Here is a 15134-nt window from a genome sequence, read left to right as displayed (position 1 = left end):
TTTGTTTTTTTTCCATATTCAAGGTTATGAGAAAGTATCTAAAAAAGCATAAAAATCAGGGTTTTTTTTAGCCAGAAAAAACACTCCAAAAATCTATGTGTGAAGAATTCATAAACAGTAGCCCAATTATTGCCCTCTATACTCACCTTGAGAATATATTTTCCTGGGGGCACATCAGTAATATCAATCCACTGACAATCAATGTTGGCGTGATAAGTGTCATAACATCCTGGACTCAGACCCTGGAACATAAATGTGATATTTTACTATTAATATTTTTGGACAGTATATCAATTAAAAAATGAAATTCCTAATTTTGGCTGTGTATGTACTGTATGTACTATTTTATCAGTGGATTTGGTTAAATATGGTCAGGAATACTGAAATCACACATTGAATCTCCATGAATGTTTCAAGTTGAAAGTCTTTACATACATAAATTGTGTACATTTTTAAGAATAAAATGACATATGAATAGTCAACAGAAACCAAATAATCAAATGATGGCTGCATTCCAAATAACCCTGAAAAGCAAAGTAAAAATGTAGTGTGTACGATCATCAAATGAACTCCAAAAAATGTCTGGGTATGCTGGTAATGGAACAAAGGATGGCTTTCTGGAGGATCTTCTCCCTGACTTGGATCAAGGCATCAATGAGCTCCTGGACAGTCTGTGGCACTACTTAGTTGCATCTCCCAGGGGTTATCAATTGAATTTAGGTCTGGGGATTACGAGGGTCAGTCAATGGCATCAATACTTTCATCAAAAGACTTGGGTATACTAATAGATCACAGACTGAATATGAGTCAACAGTGTGATGCAGCAGCAAAAAAGGCAAATGCAATTTTAGGATGTATTAACAGAAGCATACAGTCTAGATCACGTGAAGTCATTATTTCCCTCTACTCCTCTTTGGTCAGACCTCATCTGGAATATTTTGTCCAGTTTTGGGCACCACATTTTAAAAAGACATCAACAAACTGGAGCAAGTTCAGAAAAGAGCGACCAGAATGGTGACCGGTCTGCAAACCCTGTCTTATGAGGAAAGGTTGCAGGATTTGGGATTGTTTAGTTTGCAAAAGAGAAGACTGAGAGGAGACTTAATAGCTGTCTACAAATATCTAAAGGGCTGTCACATTGTAGAAGGATCAACTTTATTCTCATTTGCACAAGGAAAGACTAGAAGCAATGGGATGAAACTGAATGGGAGGAGACACAGATTAGATATTAGAAAAAACTTTTTGACAGAGAGATCAATGAGTGGAACAGGCTGCCACGAAAGGTGGTGAGTTCTCCTTCAATGGAAGTCTTCAAACAGAGGCTGGACAGACATCTGACTGGGATGATTTAGCGAATCCTGCTTTGAGCAGGGGGTTGGACCAGATGGCCCAGGAGGTCCCTTCCAGCTCTACGATTCTATGATTCTATGATTCATTCAGGAACTGCCTATACACTTGGGCCATAAGAGGTCAGGCCATTACCCTACACCAGTGTAAAGTTTGACAGTCCCTTCAAGGATATGCCTCGATGGACCATCACCATCAGGCAGCATAATGTTTATCGTGGCATTCCCAGATACTTTCACATCTGTCACATGTGCTCACTGGGAACCATCTCTCATGTGAAGAGATAGGGGTGCCTAACGCCAACTGGTGTTCTCTGGTGATGCCATTCAAGCTGCAAAATGCTGGTCTGTAGTTCCCACTACAAGACATCAGGAACTTCTGCTCCTCCTCACTCAAAAGGAGAAGAAATTGATCCTGCTGCTTGGCTGATGGACTTTTATGGACCTATCTGACTCTCCTTGTATAATGACCCATGTTTGGGATTTGTTCAATGCTCTTGAGACATGATTGATTTCCACAACTGAGCACATCCAGAGGGCACCAGGAAAAGGGGATTGGTGGGGGTGTCAGGTGCTGCACTCACACAGATCAGGTATTTATGAATTACCCGAAGAGTCATACATCAATGTAAAAGTCTTGGACAACCCCTTTAAGTGTACACTTTTTCATGTAATTTTTGATTCAATGCAGTAATTTTATTACATACACAGCGATTTATAATATGTAAAATATTATATGTACCTTCTTCTACTATTAATAATCACCTGGGTGTGTGCCGTACAGGCATAGCGCCTCCTCACTCCTAAATCACATGAGGTATCCTCCAAGCAGAAGCTGGCCTTGTGTCCTTCTGCCACCTTTCTATTAGTTGCTGAGTCCAGGAGATCATAGTGACTAAAGGAATCCATACTATGATAATGCCTTTAAATGGATAAAATAGGAATATAAATGAGCAAATTGATCAAATGCATATAATACTATATGTATAACAAAAATCAGTACTTACTGGTGGCAGCTGTGCCATTCCCATGTATGCCTTGGCTTCACTGGTAAGAAGTCTGCAGTGCCACGGTTTTTAACTCTTTGAGGGAAACGGAGTAAAACTCTGGAACTTATTTCTGAAATACCGGGTGAATACGCTGATCTAGAAAATTGGAATGAAATGTTTTCTTTTCCCCTCACCCATGACAGCAAACAAGAGATCCGCCCTTATTACTGGTTAGGACGCACAGAGCACAAAAAACAATCAACTCTCATTTCCTCCTTTAATGTGGTTTATGTCCTCTGGATGTAGGAGCTTTGAGCACATGGCTGGAGCAGTTGTGAATCAAGGAACACCATAGTGTGTTCCATAGCAACCTTTAGTAAGAAGGTAGTGAGTACAGGGGTCCATTTGGGCTCTGAAATGCTAACATCAGTCTGCAAAAATCTACATTTATAGCTTCAGTGCATACCTATGTTTGATGTTTGGCCTAGAGCTTGTGATTTGGTAACACAGCCTGGGAAGGTGGCTTACAGCCTGCCGTTTCTCACTTAGACTCTTTTAGCCATCTAAGCCAAAGCACTTGTCTTGTCAACAGAACCTGTGTTCAATTTTTGGTAATGTCTTGCATAGCCTCATCTGTAGCTTCATATCTTGTGCATTCAGCCTGCCACCTCATTACTGGCCTCATAGCTTTTGTATTGATCCTCATGACTGGCCTAATAGCTTGGGTATTGAGCCTCATATCACTGAGCCTCAGTACTATGAGCCTATATAATGAGACTCATGGCTTGTGCATTGAGACTGACGACTTATCGCGGCCTCATGGCTTGTGTATTGAGCTTGTCTGGTCTCAAGGCTTGTGTATTGAGCCTTGTGACTGGCCTCATGACTTGTGTATTGTGTCTCGTGACTGGCCTCATGGCTTGTGTATTGGACCTCATGACTGGCCTCGTGGTTTTGTGTATTGGGCCTCGTGACTGGCCTTGGGGCTTGAGTATTGGGCCTCGTGACTGTCCTCATGGCTTGCGTTTTCGGTCTCGTGACTGGCCTCGTGGCTTGTGTATTGGCCTCAAGACACGAGTCCAGTCACGAGGCCAATACACAAGCCACGAGGCCAGTCACGTGTATTGGGCTTTGTGACTGGTCACGTGGCTTTGATATTGGGCATCGTGACTGGCCTTGTTGCTTGTGCATTGTGCCCTGTGGCTTTGGTACTGGGCCTCGTGGCTTGGATATTAGTCCTTGTGACTGATCTCGTGGCTTGGGCATTGGCCCTTGTGACTGGCCTTGTGGCTAGGATATTGGGCCTCATGACCGGCCTCATGGCTTTGGTATTGGGCCTTTTAACTGGCCTCATGGCTTGGTTATTGAGCCTCATTTCTCATGTTTGGTGGTTGGCCTGCCACTTCATGTCTGGCCTTATGTCTCATGGTTAACATGCCACCTCAGGTCTCGTGTTTAGCCTGACTGAAGGTTTTCAGGCCGCTTCATAGTTGTGGAAGAGCCTACCAGGTTAGGTCTAGGATTAATCTCGGGTGTGTGCCTCATGACTTGATGGGGGCCTTCGGTGGAGTATGACTTTCAGTGGTACAGGTGCATCTCACAAAACTAGAATATCATCAAATAGTTAATTTATTTCAGTTCTTCAATACAAAACTTTAAACTCATATTATATAGAGTCATTACAAACAGAGTGATGTATTTCAAGTGTTTATTTCTGATAATGTTGATGATTATGGCTTACCTCCTAACGCAGGTGCGAGTCGGACTCACCAATATAAGGGACTAATAAACCACCAATTGTCCCAATTTCTTCTCATGGTATGGAGTGGTAAGGTATTTGATCGTGCCAAGTGGGATGGCACTATATTGGACTGCCCTCCTAAGGGAGGTTCGCGTTATACTCTTAGGCTGGGTTCACACGTAGCGGAACTCTCGTGGAAATTACCACGAGAGTTCTGAAATTCCATTCCGCGGGGAAATCGCATTTTAAATTTCCGCGATTTTCCCGCGGAAAAACTAGCATTTTGCAAGCGCAATTACCTTGCAAAATGCTAGCGTTTTCCAAGCGATCTGTAGCATTGCTTGCAGAACTGATTGACAGGTTAGTCACACTCGGCAAACATAGTGTTTGACAAGTGTGAACAACTTTTTACTACTGAGGCCGCCTATGCCATCTGCAATTGTTCTGCTTACTTTTCGCATGGTGTGCACACAATGATCATGCTGCGGTTTTTACCGCAAAGCAATTGCGCCGCGGTAAAAATCGCAGCATTAGCACAGCGTTGTGGAATCCCATAGGAATGCATGGGATGCTTATTTTTCGTGGCAAAATCGCGCGGTTAAAACGCGAAAAATACGCCACGTTTGAACTCAGCTTTAAAGATACATGTTATCCTGAGGAAGAAATTTGAAACGCGCGTCAGGGGGTACTTTGTGGCGGCCTCTGGACATCTGGTAAATATTTGCACCTCTACTTTACTTTTTGTATAGCACTTAGCATTATTTATTTGTTCCATTTGCATGGATTTTCCAAGCATGTTAGACCATGGTGTGCAAAAAAAAAAGGGACTTATAGGCTGTGTACTATATTTATGAATAACGATTGGTGCAATCTTTATTTTGCAAATCTGCATAGATATTGAACCTTTGACCCTCTTGGATTGGTTTTGTGCCCTTAGCTATGTTTCGTAATTTTTAGACTTCAAATGTCTGTATTTGCATTATTATATACTTATTGGCAAAAAATTATTTTGGATTTTGATATCTATCAGCACATATAGGGCAAAAAAAACATTTCCTCTCCGCACAAAGTTTTGCATTTATTTTTTCTCTGTATGTCATCATCCCTTTTTTAACTTGTGTAATGACATTGTTCAATAAAAATCTATTATTAAAGTATAAAACTTCTTGGAGGGCCTGTTTCCTTATATAGGTTGTTTGTTGTCCATGGTCCTCTGTGTTGATTCTTTGGGGCAATTTCCTCTGTCCAGTACCATATGAGGTCTATATCTCTTTTTGACTGAGTTGCTTCCTCAGGGAAGAAAGGGAAGGAAAAAAAAGTGGTGTATCAGAGATAATGGTTATAATTTGGCTTTCTTAGATGGCATCAATTCTGCAACTTAGAATTTATCCTATTCTCTATAATAGTATCCATTTATCATCCCTGTATAAATATTGGTTCCTGATTCTTCTTTATATGGAATAGCTTAGATATGTGGTTTGACCATTCTAATTGTGTCAGCTCTTAGTACTTGGCTAGGATGGGGTATACGGAAATTTCCAATGATGGAAATCTCAAACTATAAGTGATCATTTGGCCTAAATACATTTCTTGGGTGATCTTAACATTACATCCTAAAGGATATAACAAAGTAATACATTTTTCTGCTGGTTTCTGGAACCCCTTTGTCATTCTGGCTATGTGCGCATGTTGAGTATTTGCTTGCAGAAATTTCTGCAAGATTTCTGCATCTCTTGGCAGAAAAAACACATATTTTTGGAGCGTTTGCATTTTTATGCTTTTTTTGCATGTGTTTTTGTACAGCAATGAATGTTTTTTTAGCTAAATAAAGATATTTCAACAAAAAAAATTTTGATGTAATTTCTTGGTTCAACACCACCTTTTTCATTCTAATGCAGTATTTCATCAGGGTAATGTGATTAAGGCTTGGTGTCAGCAGCTGTCATTGACATCAACCCTAGGTTTAGTAATGAAAAGGTGTCAGACCGACACCCTCATTACTAAGCCAATAAATAAACACAAACACATATTATCACCAGCCTATGTAGGAGCATAAACAGAACGAACCTACATAGGCTGCAACTAGGGATGAGCGAGCATATTCGTGGGTATTCGGTACTTGGCGAGTAATGTGGTATTCGGTACATCACGAGTATTTCACTACTCGCCTCGCACTATTCGGTTCTCCCGCCCAGCAGTTGCCAATCACAGTAATGCCGCACCCTTCTTGGTCGGCATTACTATGATTGGCTGGCCGCCCAGTGTCCTATGAGTCATCATAGCCTAGCACTAAGCCCTGCCACCGCCATTTTCTGCACATTGCATGCAGAACACAGCTAGTGTAGGGATAGTGTGAGCAGCTGCTAGGGAGAGTTGTGTTTTTTGGTGCAAATCATCCAGAAATCCTTTGTGAAATACCTTCAGCTCTGAAAAGAGCTTTTGGGTAAGGTCAGGGACTGAGTACTGACCATTTTCCCATCTTTCTGTGAGGTCACATTTACCCCTGCAGGGCATTTTTTTTTGCTGTTGCGGTGCTGTGTTCACAGCGAATAGTACGCACGCACGGTACTGCACAACTGACACGCAGCCAACACCGCTGTCTTGTGTGGTGTCTGGGGTGCGTATTCTTGCCTTAAACCTCAGCACCGCAACAGCACAAAAAAATTGCCCTGAGGTTTAAGGCAAGAATACGCACCCCAGACACCACACAAGACAGTGGTGCTGGCTGCGTGTGAGTTGTGCAGTACCGTGCATGAGTACTATTCGCTGTGAACACAGCACCGCAACAGCACAAAAAACCTGCCCTGTGTTCACAGTGAATAGTATGCACACACGGTACTGCACAACTGACACGCAGCCAGCACCGCTGTCTTGTGTGGTGTGTTGTGAGCTCATTTTCTCCATCACCTTTGATGTCCAATGAACTCCCTCTGCTGGTGAAAGGAGGTGGTGAAACTGATTTGGATGGGAGAAACCTGTCATCTGAACAGGTGGATTGCGATTGGACATCCGGAATCTGAGTGGATATAAGGCTGCCGACGCCCTTGTAAGGTTGCTGGTGATTTCTCTGCTCTGAGCTCTGGCCTCCAGTTCAGTTCCTGTCTTCTGAAAGCTAAGTTTTGCTCTGTTATTGTTTCATGAGATTTTGTCTGATTTGCTTAGTTTTGTGTTCAGCATCCCCGGCTAGGGCTTTGCTGAATTTCCATTTTTGTCCCTGATCGGTTAAGTCTCTTTTGCTCTGTCTTCAGAATATATTGGAGTGCTGATATGGGGATTTTGAAGTCTGGTGACTTCGGGGCCGTTTTTCTTATCAGACGTGTTGGGACATTTTTGGTGGGGTTTTTGTGGATTGCAGCTAGCATCTTTTCTGTCCTTTCCTATCTAGTTAGTTGGGCCCCATCGTTTGCTCTGTCTTTCTGTCTGTGTTTGTGTTTTCATCTGTTTTCACTGACAGTACATGTTGGGGGCTGTCTATTGCTTTGGGGTCTGCTCTGGGGCAGTTTAGATTTCCCCTTTCTTTCTTTAGGCTTATGTAATTCTCCGGCTGTGACGAGGTGTCTAGGATCACCGTAGGAACACTCCACGGCTACTGTTCGTTGTGTGAATAGGATCAGGGGTCTGCAATCCGTTAGCTACCAACCTCTCCGGTTTTCTGGACTTAGCTTGCATTTTTTGAGTCCTCCGGTGACTCATTCATAACAGTGGTGTCTGGGGTGTGTAATCTCACTTTAAACCTCAGGGCAATTTTTTTCTGCTGATGCGGTGCTGCTTGTGGAAGGTAGCACTACAGCCTAGTACTGCTTTGTGTTTTACAAAGCACTAACTGCTTCTGATTTCTGCATCTGAACATCTGCAACTATGGCAGAAAAATCCAAAATTCCTAAAAAGGCTGTTGTGAAGGGACAGGGACGTGGACGTGGGGTTGTTGGTGCCCAACAAGGCACATAGTCTGGGAGATCGAAGAAGGTTGATGCATCTAGGTTACTGGTGAAATTTCTGGAACATAAACTGGCCTGGAAGCTAGAAGAACAAGAACAGATACTGTCTTGGATGGCTGATAAGGCCTCAACGAAAAGTTCTAGCAGCACCCAATCATCTATGAAAAAACAGTCTACTGTCCATACGCTGGGTCATCCTATTCTCAACCTGTTCCTAGTTCATCACCTGGTCAGGAGTCACAGGAAACATTTGACCCCAAACTTAGATCAAACAGATCCTCGGAGTGACCATTTCCTTGCATTGCCTCTGGTCTCTCACCCCACAACATTGAAGAGGAACGTGAGGGGGTATCATCTGTTGATGATGGCCAAATATTTGAAACCCCACGTCCAGAAGAAAGCCACTTTCATTCATGTGATATACCGGGTGAAGAGGTGGTGGCTGATGGTGATGACACACAGTTGACATCTGGCCAGTCGCCAATATCAACACCTAAGGAGGATGACATGGACGACGAGGTGGTCGGTGATGAGACCACCGATCCGACATGGACCATTGGCACGCATAGCCAGCACAGCAGCAGAGAGGATGATGGTGGATACGTATCCACCAACATATAGTCCACGTGTCTGTTGTAAGATGGACCTAACTTGTGGCCAGGGACGATACATCTCTGTCCCGGCACACTGGCTCAACCTGGTGGAAGGTGTGACAAAATCTCAAACTGTACCATCAACACATATCCTACCCACGCCACGAATAGCGGGCCCAACCTCAATCAGGGTTTCTGCCTCATCATATACGTCCAGTCTCCCCTCTTCCTCCTCCACCTCATCATCCTATGCTGAATTACCCTCCACATTACTCCCAAGTTGGGAGCTGTGCAGCAGCGCATCGGCAAAGCAGCAAAACGCTCTGCTGAAGCTGATCTGCTTAGGTGAAACACCAAATAAAGTCCGTGGAGCCTCATTTAAGAGTCTCAAACACGGGACTAGCCAGATCTTCCTCCAGGAAAGGACCTAGCCAAGGAGTGGCTCCTTTCGGAAACCACCACCACCCTATCAAGTGGCCCTTTAAGTAAACATCCAGCTCTAGGCATTGCTCCCACCTAGCCAGAATCCTACTCCACACTGATGAGGGGCAACACCATGAAACAGTTGTCTGATGATGGATACCTGGCCTTGGTATTTCCCTTGTCATATCTGTGGACTCGTAGAGAGCTGGATGTTGACTTAAAGGGCCACTTGATATGGTGGTGGTGGTTTCCGAAAGGAGCCACTCCTTGGCTGGGTCCTTTCCTGGAGGAAGATCTGGCTAGTCCCATGTTTGAGACTCTTAAATGAGGCTCCACTGACTTTATTTGCATATTCGTATTTCCCAGGGAGCAATGCACCTAGGATTTCACTGATTGAGCGCCTTTGCCGGCTGCCGCAGTGTTTTCTTTGACTGGTCTCCCTGAGGTCAGTGATTGTTTTGTGATGTAGGTGAAACACCACACACTGCAGCAGAGCTGTGGCAAGGAATAAAACAGACCGATCAGTGGCTCTCCCCACTGCAACTCCAACCTGGTCTGGTTGTCTGCGACAATGGGCGTAACCTGGTGGTGGCTTTAAAGCTCGGGATGCTGGTACACGTACCATGCATGGCTCATGTGCTGAACCTGGTGGTGCAGAAATTTATAAAAACATACCCTGACTTGCCATACCTACTTGAGAAGGTGCGACGTATTTGTGCCCATTTCTGCCACTACTCAACCGCTGTTGCCGGTCTTGCAGCGCTTCAAAAGCAATTTAATTTGCCAAACCACAGACTCATTTGCGACCTGCCAACACGGTGGAACTCAACATATCATATGTCGGCAAGGGTAAGTGAGCAGCAGAGGGCACTTGCTGAATACCAGCTTAAAATGCCCGTCACATTGAGACTCAGCCAAGACACATAACAACTGTTGAGTTGTTGTGGATCGCTGATATTTGTGAGGTGCTTGATAACTTTGAGTACTGCACCAAGCTTGTGAGTGGTGATCAGGCTATTATCAGCGTAACCATCCCTATGCTATGTCTGCTGAAAAAAATCGCTGCAGAATCACAAAATGGAATCTTTGTGTGCCCAGCAGCTGGGTATGGAGCAAGATTTCACAATTGGTGATCCTACCCTGCCCAGCCAATATCATCCGGTAACATTGGGGGATGAAGATGATGATGAAAATGAGGAAGGAGAGGACTTCTTTTTCAGTGGTACAGAGGGGACACCTCATGCTACAGAGGGGAATCCCAACCATAGCTTCATGTCTGTCCAGCATGGGTGGGCTGAAGAGGAGAAGGTGGAGGAGGAGAGTCAGTGTGAGGAGAGGATGGGTATTGTTCCTCCATCAGGGGTCACAGAACATTTGCCTCTATGCAGCTTGGCACACATGGTACACTTCATATCTGACTGTCTGTGCCAAGACCCTCGCGTAATCCACATTTTCAATAGCAACCTATACTGGTTGGCCACCTTTCTAGACCCACGGTACAAGGACAAATTTACTTCGCTACTGTTGCAGTCACTAAGGGGTTTCACAATGGAATCCTTCAAGAAGGCCGTTGTCGATCATTTGATGGCAACAGCACCCTCAGACACCACTGCTAGCAGAGATACCAGCTCTGTGCAACAGCATGCATTAATGGGGAGAGATACGCCAAGCAGGTCCAAAAGAGGTGGTGGTAAAATGTCCACAAACTGGGCCATCTTCAATTAACCGCCTCATCACCATGGACTAGCTGGAACAGTAGCAATGTCAAGGAGGGAGAAGTTGAACAAGATGGTCAATGACTATCTAAGTGTCCATACCTGCGTTCTTCCTGACGCTTCTGTACCATTTAATTACTGGGTATCCAAGCTGCATAGTTGGCCCGACCTCTCCTTCTGTGCCTTGGAGGTGCTGGGCTGCCCTGCTGCTAGTGTGATGTCAAAGCGTGTTTTCAGTGCCGCTGGGGCAATCATTACAGATAAACACACACGTTTGATAACAGAGAATGCAGACAGGCTGACTCTGATAAATACTGTTGCGAAATCCAGTCCTTGTTAAATTTTAAGCCCTCCAGATGACAGTATCCCAACCTAAAGTCACCCAACATGTATGGGAAGGGATGGATGTGATCACCAATTTAAAAAAAAACAAAAAACAAGTCCCTTTTCTTCTTCTTACACATGTTTTCAAAACCTGCTTCTGACACATGTACCTCATGGTCAATAAGCTAAAAACAATGTTACATTAATATTTCCCATCAGAGGCACTTGTGATGAGAGTGAGACCCTTCTTCCTTCATCAACTATGATACAGCCCCTTGGGCTAATTTTTTGAGACACTATTGCTATGCCTGGACACTGGGCACTGCCACCTCTATGGTAGTACTCCTGGCTTTATCATAATTGTTTAGCCCTAGGGGCTGTATCATGGTTGATGAAGGAAGCAAGGCATGTCTGAAGGGCCTATGTTTTGAAGACACCATATCTATGCCTACACATTGGGCAGTGGCACAACAAGGTGTAACGCTCAAGGGATTGACTAAGTCCGAGAGTGGACCCTCTGGGTCACGGATCTGGAGCCCCTGGATCGAGCGCGCCAGGTGATGACCGACCCCTATACAGGGATCGTTAGGGGCAAAACCACAGAGGACAGAACCACAACAGCCGGTACCAGGAGGGACGGCTCAAGGACAGAAACCAGAAGGTGGCCAGGTCACAGGACAGAGACAGGAGTGCCCGAGCAGGTTATAGGAAGCGGGGAACACTCAGGCGGCAGAGGCAAGTGGGGAGAGCAGGAATAACCACGGGGGCAGGAGGTATGCAAACGAGGGAGACGCCAGGGAGGGTAAGGGTGACGATAGGCTGGAGGAGTGGAAAAACAGGAGAGAAGGAGAACGAGGGAGGAAGGCAGGACAACACGGGAGCTGACAGGAGGAAGCAGGAGAATTAACTGGAGTAACTATAGAGGCTAGAGCGGCCAGGAAGACGTGGGTTAGCACAAAAATCCTCAGGCGTCCTCTCAACAGAGAGGACGCCTGAAATACCTTAGGAACCGGAAGGAAGATGACAAGCGCCGCCCTCAATGTCGCCCACCACCAGCAGAAGAGGAAGCGCTGGCGCGCGCCCGCGGCTTAAGGAAGGGGCGCAGGAGCGCCGTAGTGCTGGAGGCAGGACGGGAGTGCGTGCTGCGGCGGAGACGCCGGTAAGGGGAGGCGGCGGGCGCCGCTGCAGAAGACGCGGCCGCCGATGTTACACAAGGACAGTAGTCAAAGCTTTATAATTGTGAATCCCTTGTGATGAAGATTATGATGGGTGGCTTCTTCCTGCGTTAACCATAACACAGCCCGTAGGGCAGATTGCTCTCCTTACACCACTTACACACTTAGCTGTCAGAAGATCGCCTCCATCATCACTCGCTCTTACGCATTGCCATTGATATATAAGAAGTGCCGTAAGTGGCGTATGAGTCCCGCTCTTCCGGCAGAAAACCACAGGACTTCAAATAGTGTTTTTACACCACTGCTTCACTAGAATGTACAAACAATCGTGCAGCCCCTGACCAGGTGCCCCCATGTTATATACATTTGTTTACAGCATACATTTTTTAACATTTACACATTTATTAGCCTTTTCCTCAGCCCCCAGACCGCTTTGTAGGGTCCAGCAGACAATTAGTCAATGGAAAATGCGAGTATCATTGGACTCGCTATTCATTCCGAATACCCGAGTATTAAGGTATACTCAGTACGAGTATAGCGAGTCTGAATACTTCAGTACTCGCTCATCCCTAGCTGCAACCAAACAGCAACTGTTGCTATAAAAGAAAAAATGTAAAAGAAATTGCGTGGGCTTACACATAATTTTAATAACCAACAGAGGGAAAGCCGATGGCTGAGGAGGGCTGATGTTAATATTCTGGGAAGGAGCCAATAGCCATAAAGGTTCCCAGGATATTAATATAAGCTCACAACTGTTTGCTTAGCTGTCATTGGCTAAGCATTCTGGGGTCCCACTGTAAACTAGCCATCATTGGCTAGTTTACAGTGGGACCCCAGAAAAAAATTTACATAGGGTTCCACTATGAAGTCTAACCAGCAAACACTAGGCAGACAGCTGCAGGCTGATGTTTTTAGTCTGGGAGGGGGCCAATATCCATGGCCCCTTCCTAGGCTATTTACATCAGCTTTCAGCTACCCCAGAAAAGGTGTACCTGTAAGATGCGCCAAATCTGGCACTTAGCCTCGCTCTTCCCACTTGCTCTGTAGCGGTGGCAAGTGGGGTTCATATTTGTGGTATTGATGTCACCTTTCTATTGTCAGAAATGACGACTTATAGACGCCTCTCCATTACTAACTCCATTACTAACTGGTAGGCTTGATGTCACCTAACACCATAGTGATATTGTATGAAAACACACACACCCAGAATAAAGTCCTTTATTGAATCTTGTCATTATTTCAAATAAAGGAGTCTAATTAAACTCACCGAATGCCTAATCCACTGACGCCAACGTCTACAAAAATAAAATAATAAACCACAATATTCCTCACCTGTCCACAGAGAAGATGAACCATAATGTCCCACAACCATCCTGATGTGACTGCTCTCAAAGACAGCTGGCGATACACTGACAGGAGGTAATCGCTCCCATAGTGTAACACAGCTGCTGTTAGAGATTCATCGGAGTTCATCAGCTCCAGTGATCTCCCTTACACAGCGGTGCTGTAAGTGAGAGCACTGGATCTGCTGATGAACTCTGGTGAACTCTCTCATGGCAGCTTAGTGATACACTGCAGGAGTGATTACCTCCTGTCAGTGTATTGCCAGAAGCCAGATAGAACGGTCACATCACTCAATGTGACTGTCCCACAGAAATCTTACCTGTAGAACAATCGGGATTACGTGTGTTAGGCGTCGAGTTTCCCCCACTGCACAGGGGGAATCTCAAGCCATGTCCTCTGTGGTCTCCCATTCCTCTGCAGCCACAGAGATTCCTGCTCAGCAGAGATGTTAGTCTCACCATCTTTCCCAGGTTGATGCTAGTCATCTGGTTGCTCTTTCAGGCTCTGCTATAACACCATGCCTGAGTCCGCAGCAAGCAGATGCTCCTGGGACTAAGTCCTGTCTTTTGTCTACTGAGCATGCCCGTGGGACGACCTCTCCTTGGAGGTCAGAGGTCACATGCGTAGGTCCCATTCCTGCTCAGATTGGTCCACTGGGAAGGTCCCGGAAGGACGCCACTATAAAAGGGTCGCATGGCCACTTAGCCTTAGAGTTTATATTAGCGCATGGCTGAGTTCACACGTGGCGTTTTTTTCGCGTTTCCGCGGCTGTTTTAACCGCGCGATTTTGCCGCGAAAACGCGAAAAATAAGCATCCCATGTATTCCTATGGGATTCCGCAATGCTGTGCTAATGCTGCGTTTTTTACCGCGGCGGAATCGCTTCGCGGTAAAAACCGCAGCATGCTCATTAATTTGCGGAATCGCGGCGATCCCGCACCCATAGGAATGCATTGTTCCACTTGTGCACAGCCACATGCGGAAAGTAAGTGGAACAATTGCGGATGGTACCCACGGTCCGGAGGAGAGGAGACTGTAAAAAATATTTTTTATTTTTAAATTCTATTGTTATTCTTACCTTCCGGCGTCCCGCGCAGTCTTTCCGCTTCTCTTCACGCTCCCGTTCCCAGTAGTCCTTTGCGAAAATGCCCGCGATGGCGTCCGTTCTCGCGGGATCGCGAAGTCTCGCGGTCATTCGCGCGACGTCATCGCGAATTACCGCGAGACGTCGCGATCCCGCGAGAACTGACGTCATCGCGGGCATTTTCGCAAAGGATTACTGGGAACGGATGCGCGGGACGTCGGAGGGTAAGAATAACACTATTTTTTATTTTTTTTTACATTCTATCTTTTACTACTGATGCTGCATAGGCGGCCTCAGTAGTAAAAAGTTGGTCACACTCGTCAAACACTATGCTCCAGATCGCTTGGAGAACGCTAGCATTTTGCAAGCTAATTACGCTTGCAAAATGCTAGTTTTTCCGCGGGAAAATCGCGGGAATTTAAAATGCGATTTTCCCGCGGACTGGAATTCCGGAATTCTGGCG

General features: G+C 45.4%; 1 long non-coding RNA gene across 1 annotated transcript in view; it reads right to left on the bottom strand.

Moving 5' to 3' along the window:
* The window catches only part of LOC141098460 (uncharacterized), a 58338-nt gene that overhangs the window by 5044 nt on the left and 38160 nt on the right, over positions 1–15134 (bottom strand). Inside the window, exons 2-4 of the long non-coding RNA XR_012234244.1 lie at positions 2354–2491; positions 2112–2268; positions 147–242 (exon numbers count right to left, since the gene is read on the bottom strand). This is a non-coding gene — a long non-coding RNA (uncharacterized lncRNA). The remainder of the gene's footprint in view (positions 1–146; positions 243–2111; positions 2269–2353; positions 2492–15134) is intronic.

This window comes from Dendrobates tinctorius, unplaced genomic scaffold (genome assembly GCF_039654945.1).
Source record: "Dendrobates tinctorius isolate UK_male_01 unplaced genomic scaffold, ASM3965494v1 ptg000092l, whole genome shotgun sequence".
In the NCBI taxonomy this organism is placed as follows: domain Eukaryota; kingdom Metazoa; phylum Chordata; class Amphibia; order Anura; family Dendrobatidae; genus Dendrobates; species Dendrobates tinctorius.
The sequence above is the reverse complement of the archived record's forward strand: the minus strand, read 5'-3'. Positions and strand labels throughout refer to the sequence as shown.